Here is an 8,335-nt window from a genome sequence, read left to right as displayed (position 1 = left end):
TCCTACCACGAGGTTCCTGTTGGGGAGTTTGATACAAGGTAACCTGACACAAAGACATTGTTGACAGTGGTAAGGTTTTCAAATAACTGTAAGCTTAGATATGTTCATTTTATTACATAAAGACTCAACCTTTCCTGGTCATACCTACACAGTTTTTATTGATTAGAAGTGTAATATGATGCTCTGATTATGTCTGTTGTATATGCGGTTTGTCGGTTAGAATGAATGTTTCCTCTGGCATCTCCTGTCAAAACGGTTAGGGTACTACCAGCAAAGTTTTAGCCTTTATAAGGTAATGTACATAGACACATTTGCCACTAAGGGGATAGCTAATATGATGTCATACCACACCATCCTTATCCCCTTTAGTATGTCGCCGCTGGATCTAAAAACCAATTCAATCAATCCAGAAGAATTCAACGACATTGTCAATTCCACGTAAGTCATAGTCTACTTTTATATATTACTCTTTTAATGCTTGCCCTTTGTTTTCCTGGCTACTGCTTGGTGTTTTCTCCCTGTTGAGGAGGTTCGAACTTATATAGCAAGCACTTTCCCAAAAATATACTAAATTACAGGAAAGAGCAGGACTGAAGTCAAATGGATAGGAACAGGGGAGTACTGAAAAAAGGTGGATTGCTGAAGCACTGTAACCCATTTATTTTACCTGTCCTTACCAGGATTGACTGGGATGATGTCACATGGCAATCAGGAATGGACAGTGCCTCTGTATCAACCTTAGAAGAAGGTGACACTAAGGACCTAGACTCAGACGATGATGATGGTGACGATGTAGATTTTGTCCCTCGTATCCGTGTGAGGTACATGTGCATTTCAAAGGACTTTCTAAATGGATATATTTGTCATACATTCAGTATCTAGCACCAATTTATCCTATTTCTACTTTTATCTGATATAGGTATGGTGGCACTCTACAAACCAACATTTGCTTGGAGGAACTGCCAGCTATTAGCCTTGAGGAGGCGGTACATGGAACAGTGCAACACAACAGTGCAGAAGATGTCGATGTCCCATTGCCAGAATCTCTGAGGGTTGTGGTTGAGGAAGACATCATAGGCCGTGGGGCATCCATCGCTTACCATGACTGTCTGAAGCAGCTTACCGACTACCTTATCATCCCTGTCAGTATGTGCAAAGCAAAGGATCCACAAACCAATACAGTTTGCGGTGCAGAAAGACCATACGAAGTCAGTGTCAGAACCAGGGGCACAGCTGCCATCATTGAATGGGTAGGTTATTTTCTTTTTTTTACTGACCCATTTCTGAGTTTCATAAATGACTTTTAGCTAAACTCTGTATATCCATGCTTTCTTGCGTGCGATTTAATGATGTCCTGCAAGCAAATCAGGACACACAAGGTTTCAAATCATTAAACGATAGGGGTGTCTATTCTGATTTGCGGAAGCGTGTTGATCGCATTCATTCACTACAAATGAACAAACACTATTGAAGCTAAATTTCAAATGAGATTGAGATAGTATGTCCTAAAGTTTATGTTATTGACTGCTTTTGCTCTAATTTTCATTTATTTCTTTTTATACTATCATAGATGTGTCCACATGGCCACACAGTATGGCGGTGGAGCTCCCAGCCATCTATGAAGTATGGAATGTCAAGTGGAGACTTTATGTTGGCCACCAACATACTCTTATCAGGCAATAACTATTCCAAAATTGAACTGTTGTTCAAGTTTTTGAACATGGGTATGGTCGGTCGATCAACGTTCTTTGCCATACAAAACAACTACTGTGTTGACAGTATTACAGAGTTCTGGAATGAGAAAAGATCTGCCATAATTGGCCAGCTACGTTCAAAAGGGCCAGTTGTTGTCTTGGGTGAGTCACAAAGTAGGTTGTAGTCAGTAAATGTCAGTCCTGGACAACAAAGTCAACTGAATTTTTTGCAAGACATGTACTCTGTGTGAACTAGACGTCTATTTACTACTCAATAGTTTGTGGTTTCATGACCTTTTGCATTTTCCTACCCCCTTCAGTGGTTGGCTTGTCCTTTATCTCCCTTTTGTGTGTTTACAGTTTTTGCCATTGATATTTGTATTCAAAGGTGATGGCCGCATGGACAGTCCGGGATTTTGCGCACAGTACTGCACGTACACGGCAATGGACAATGACTCAAAAAAAAGAATGTCAATTGTCAACCTGGACAAAAGGGATACAAATAGAAATTCTGTTGCCATGGAGAAGGAGGGCTTCATTCGCACCATAGATGCTCTACGTAAAGATGTGGAAGTTCAGGAAGTGTGCACAGATGGCCACCTAGGGATAAAGGCCCTGTTCAGTAAGTTGAAGTGTTATACACCAATACCCTTTTCTGAAAGTTGCTGGCTACACATAAGACATAGTGTTTTTTCAGTGTTAGATTGATTATGTTTACAGTGGTTGCATTGTAATGTTTCTCTTGTAGGCAAAGGGATGTACAAAGATATCGGGGTGGTGCACTGTCTGGACATCTGGCATGGTTCCAAAAACCTGAGTAAAAAAATTGTAGCGGTAAGTCATTGACCAATAAAAAACTGTATAGAACTACATGTACCAGTAAGTGATGAAATTATCTGTGTTTCTGTATTGCTTCTATGTCCAGGCAGGGCAGCAGAAGTCATGTTCAATCTTGCTCCAGTGGGACCGAGACATTTGCAATCACTTTTGGTATTGCTGTAAGATTGCGGGCACTTACTACGAGTTCTTTGTAAGTACACAGTTATGCACACAAAGTTGGATGTATAATTTGTTGGTTTTACATTCTGTGCTGTAAATTGAGGTGAATGATCTAGAATAAAGCAAGGTTAAAAATAAACTTGTGCCTGGCCCTCACTCAAACTTTGGATAAAATCACAATTCATGCTCATTGCAGATTTGTGCAGTTCTATGAAATTCTTTTCTACATTGAAATTGATAATGTTTGAAACTGATATGCAGGATATGTGGGCTGGACTGTTGCACCATGTCACGGGTGAACACGAATGGGCCCTCGGTGCTTGTCGTCATGGTCCTCTGGTGGACAGCCGTGAAAAGGACTGGATTGTCAAGAATTCGCCTGCACAACAGAAACTGCGGGAAATCATTATGGACATCCGCTGGCTGAAAAATGTCCACCTGTATCTTCCTTTCAGGTAAATCGACCAACTCAATGTGGGTCAGTAGTAGTCCTTTTCTGTGTGGGAACAAGGATCTCCTGACCACCGGCTGCAGTACGGACTGTACGTCTGGAGCTTTCATTATAATGCATTTGGTCTGTAGACTCGAATAACAGTAGTTGTGTAGTAGTACAAAGCCAGTCTCAGTCCTCCACATGCACGTCTTGGCACTATTGGCCGATTTCTAAATGTGTGGAGATCTGATCTTTTGATTCAATTTGCTTTGGTGACATTACATCTAAACCCTACTTCTGATTTATTTTTCACCCTCAGGTCAACAGCAGAATTGGAGTCATTCCACAACCACATACTCATGTACGCTAGCAAGCGCCACAGCTTCTCACCACAAGGGTATAAAGCTCGGACATTGTTGGCTGGCCTTGATTACAATCACCATCTTCACAGACCGGCCAAGGGAAGACAAGACGACTCAATACAGCATGTATAGTTCTATCACACTCCTCAGCAAGATTTCAAATATTGAAAGATGCTGTTGAAAATAGTCTTAGTACCAAGGTAATCTGTTCATAGGAGTGAAATGCATCTACAAGTTCTCGCTCTGAGTCGAGAAACCTTTCTCCTGTGGATATCCCTAATCTGTTTAGGACCTAAAACCATAACTTCAAGACTGGACCCCTCCTTTTCCTGTAAATGTGCAGACTTGGGTTGCTGGGTGCCTAGTGCTTGGCATTCTCATATACATGAGACAATGTCATGATAACTCTAATTATTGGAAATATTTGTTGATTTGCTTCCTTCATTTGCCTTGGTGTACACGTGACGTGTCATCAGTTTGTTACTCACCCGTGGTGTGTAACAAATGTTATCACTTGTTACATTCAGCTGAAAACCTTTCTCTGATGAGTCCCATCTCTCTGTTATCAGGTTTGGAAAGAACTACAGTAAGAGGTCGAGGTCGTGGCGGCTGTGCACACTTAAAGTGGACAAGGACTTCAGCTACATTCCTCAACTGCAGAGCATCATCCTGCAGCGAAGGCTGACTGCTCCGGGGGGGTTTGCACGGTCCAGACCCTCAAGACCAGAAGATCCACGCAGGCTGGGAGTCCTATCTGGTATCCCTGCCCCAAGTGTTGAGGAACTCTTGCAGAAGCAAGTCAGCAGAGGCTTAGGTTAGTTTCTTCAATGGCATTGAAGTTTGGAATAGTAGCTGTGTATTTGACATTCACTTTTTCTCTATGCCGATATCAGTTCACTTTACTACTTACTGTAAATTTCAGCAGATATGGGAAAGTGACAAGACATGTATTTCTTTGTAAGAAAATAGTCATGGTCTAATTATTGGAATTTGGTGTTTTCTGTGTTTACAGCACAGTCCCCGCTTGATCAGAGCTAGCCTGGAGCCATCCTCAAAAAATTGAACAATAAAAAAATCTGATAACTCCCCCAATCGTCTTTTTTAGTATTTTGTGTAAGCTTATTGTTCTTATAGGCTTCTGTCATGGTGTAATTGCAGTAAACATTTTTTGACATTTGGTTGTTATTTGTTTAGTAAAGACGAGACACAAATTATGTTCAGAAACAATAATTTACTTGCAACTTGTGAACCGGTGTAAAAAGACAAACAGTAACATGATCATATAACAGATATAGAACGGAAGCAAAAACTTTTGAGGCATACGACCCACTACACCCTGCTAGGGAGGAAGCCTGTGTAATGATTAAAAGGGTCTGGGTATTTGTCCCGAATCCTCCATACACAACAGCTGGGAATGACCACCCTTCGCCCTTCTCCCAAGGCGCCGTGTTGCCAAACCACATACTGTCTGTACGCTGCGTATCTGAACTGTTTATTGGCTTCCCCGGGTTCAGCAGCATCTTCCTCAGCCCGGACATCGTTCCATATACGCCTGGCCAAGCGCAGGACACCTTCCTCCAAGATGAACAAGTCCATGTGTGGCAGCAAGGACATACAGTTCTCTGGGGTCTGCCCACAGCACTTTCTCTCTGCGTCTGTGGGCATATCCTTGCAGTGGGTGCAAACACACCAAGTGGGTTGCTCTGGGGTTGGCAAAGGGGTGCTGTCATGAGGCGGTGTTCCCAAGATGAGGCGGTGTACATCGAAAATCATGCTTGGTTCCCTATTCAGGCACTGCTCCAGTAACTCATGTGTCTGCTCCAAGGTCAAATGTCGAATTCTGGTCTGAAAAATGTTAAAGTTATTTGAAAGCCATTGTTCATTATCATTTTAATGCTAACATAAATTTGGCAACTGTTTTAAATACCTGTTCAACTGTGGTTCGCTGTATTTGGAGCTGTTCAACTCGATGGATGTCCTCTTGAGTGAGGTTTATCAAGCCTCTGCCACGTCCTCTAGTCTGTCCCCTGCCACGTCCTCTGGTCTGTCCCCTGCCACATCCTCTGGTCTGTCCTCTGCCTTCTCCCCTGCCACGTCCTCTGCCTCTACCACGACCTCTTCCACGACTGTCTGTCTGTGGCTGGTGGACAGGTGACTCCGAACCTGCGGTCTCTACCTGCAAGCTCTGAAGTGAAAACGAATAAATAAACATAATAAATCAAAGGAAGGGTAGTGGTGAATAGCACACAAAATTTAATCTTTCACAAATCACCATTGTTAAACAAAATAGCGATGGAGCACAGTAAACTATGCTTACCTAGTGTTGGCCAAAGCATTGCTATGATGACCAGGCTAAGGCCATCTAGCTCATTTTGACAGGCTATGATATTTTGCCATAAACTTGGGTGAAAACTAGGGTTGCCGCGGTATACCGTGATACCGGTGTTAGTGGGAAGAGGCAGTGAATGAAGTATTGATTAGACAGCGATTTATTATTAACCATAGCAACGCTGGTAAACAAACCTGCAAAGCCCAATCCTTACGAGAGCTCACCGCGCTACGGCCATCCGGAGGCGCAGAGCTTTTTGCCGTGATATTATATATACAATTATATTATATACTATTATATATAGAACGTTATAAGACGCTGTCATCGAGAATTGGCGCGCTGCCAGACGCTGTCACAGTGTGAGAGGAGAGTTGACGGAGAAGATGGCGGTTGACCTAGTTTCAAAGTTTATACCGTTTATAGGCCTACTCGGTAATACCGGTGTTGAGACTGTGTGAAAATGTCCCACACCGCGGCAACCCTAGTGAAAACCAGGACTTCCAATACAATTATATGAAACAAACATACATTTTCTAAAAAATAGTAATGATTTTTTTGACCGTTTAATGTTTATAATATCTGGTGCAACTTACAGCTGAATGTAGTGCCATGTTGTTTAACGAAAACCTACGCTAGCCTGGCTCGCTCTCGCGCATCTGTGTTTGCGCTCGTGCATGATTGCGCGTTCAGGTACTTGGAATGGGTGGAGTCAGAGTCAGCGTTGAAGGAGAGGGGGTAGGACCATTTGAGTTGTGTATTTTCAAAATCTGCTGGCGTTTCGCAAATCACCTACCCAACCTTTAATAAACACGAGTCAAAGTCTTTAATATCCTGGCATCTTTACGCACGACTTATGTGTATTGCAAGCAACCAATTGTATGACCAGTATAATTACAGCATTTATGACTTCAGCATATTTACCTTGGGGATGATCGGTGTCCCCTTCATGGGCTCCCACCACTCCGGTGAGAGCTGTGTCACCGATCAAAGCGGCCACTCTCAAATCGAAGGGGGAGAGTTCCCCCACTCCCGTCCCCCCACCTGTTGCGGTCACGCTTCGGCGGTGGGCAGAAACCCTCCGCTTCACCTCCACCTTGAGGTCTGACCACTTTTTTTTAATTTCAGAGTGTATGCGCTGCTGAGACCCCACTGCATTGACGGCCTCGCAAACACACTCCCACTCACTTCTCTTTTGTTTTGCATTTATCCCTGTTGACAGGGTTCCAATAGCATATGCTTGCGCATTTCTACCCCATGGAGCAAAATCTCGAGCTCAGACTCCGTGAAGTTTCGTTTTTTGCCTCTGTTCATGGTGCCAGGTGATCGGATTAAGAGGTGAATCTCAGGTCCAGAGGCCTATTTAAATGAAATTGCATATTTAAATGAGGGCGTGGACAGGGAGGAGTTTGGCACCTCGGCATGTGCGCTCAATTCCACGTTGATCGAGATGTACAAAAGAAACGTGCTTGGATCCATGCGTTCGCACACTTTGATACATCTGAATTTATTTGTGCGTAAGACAGTTTCTGGGTTTTGGCGTACGCCAAGTTTCAGTATGAAATCCACGCAAGTCTTAGTACATGAGGCCCCAGGTTCTTACCATATCATTTGTAATACATTCCCTTTTCCATGCAGTCAACACAAACTTGTACCATGTACGTTCTGCGACGTTACCAAGTAAAACACACCAATTTACCCAGTAAGTAAGCTGAAACTGTACTGTAAAAGGAAGCCTTGTTTGTTTCCATGGTATTACTAGGTTCTTACCATATAATTTGTAATACATTATTCCCTTTTCCATGCATTCGACACAAACTTTTACAATGTACGTTCTGCGACGTTACCATGTAAAACAGGACAATTTACCCAGTAATTAAGCTGAAACTGTACTGTAAAAGGAAGGCTTGTTTGTTTCCATGGTATTACCAGGCTCTTACCATACAAGTTGTAACTGGTTATTCCCTTTTCCATGCAATCAACACAAACCATATATGTTCTGCAACATCGTTCACCAGTAGTTAAGCACTTTAATTGTTGTTATAAAACCCCAAACCACTGTTGATGAAAGGCATATTAAAATTAAACAAAATCAAAGGCTTATCTTTCAAACAATGCATATCTCACAAACAGGCACTGAACACTGAAGAAATTGGACAAAAAAAGAGCCGTCCACATCAACTCAATTTAAATGTTACTGATGGTTTTTTCATAAAACACATGACAGTGTTATGGCAAGTGACCACAAGGAAGACTGCTTCAACCTCTACAATTTGAATAAGTGGTGAATGCCATGCAGCAATCTGCCTATGGGAGTATCTTTGTGGTCTTTCGCAAACCAACGAGTCCACTCGATGAATGAGAGATGGCTCTTTAGTGTCTTCTGCAGTCTCCACATCTGGGATTTGAAGGCTGACCAAGACCTGACCAGGTACCTTCCAAATCTCCCCTTCCATACTGTAGGCTAATAAAGAATCAGAAGACAAGAAAATAAACATTAGGAGTGTCAATTATTGAACAT

This window comes from Gadus morhua, chromosome 8, assembly GCF_902167405.1.
Source record: "Gadus morhua chromosome 8, gadMor3.0, whole genome shotgun sequence".
Taxonomy (NCBI): Eukaryota; Metazoa; Chordata; class Actinopteri; order Gadiformes; family Gadidae; genus Gadus; species Gadus morhua.
Note: the sequence above shows the minus strand (reverse complement) of the source record.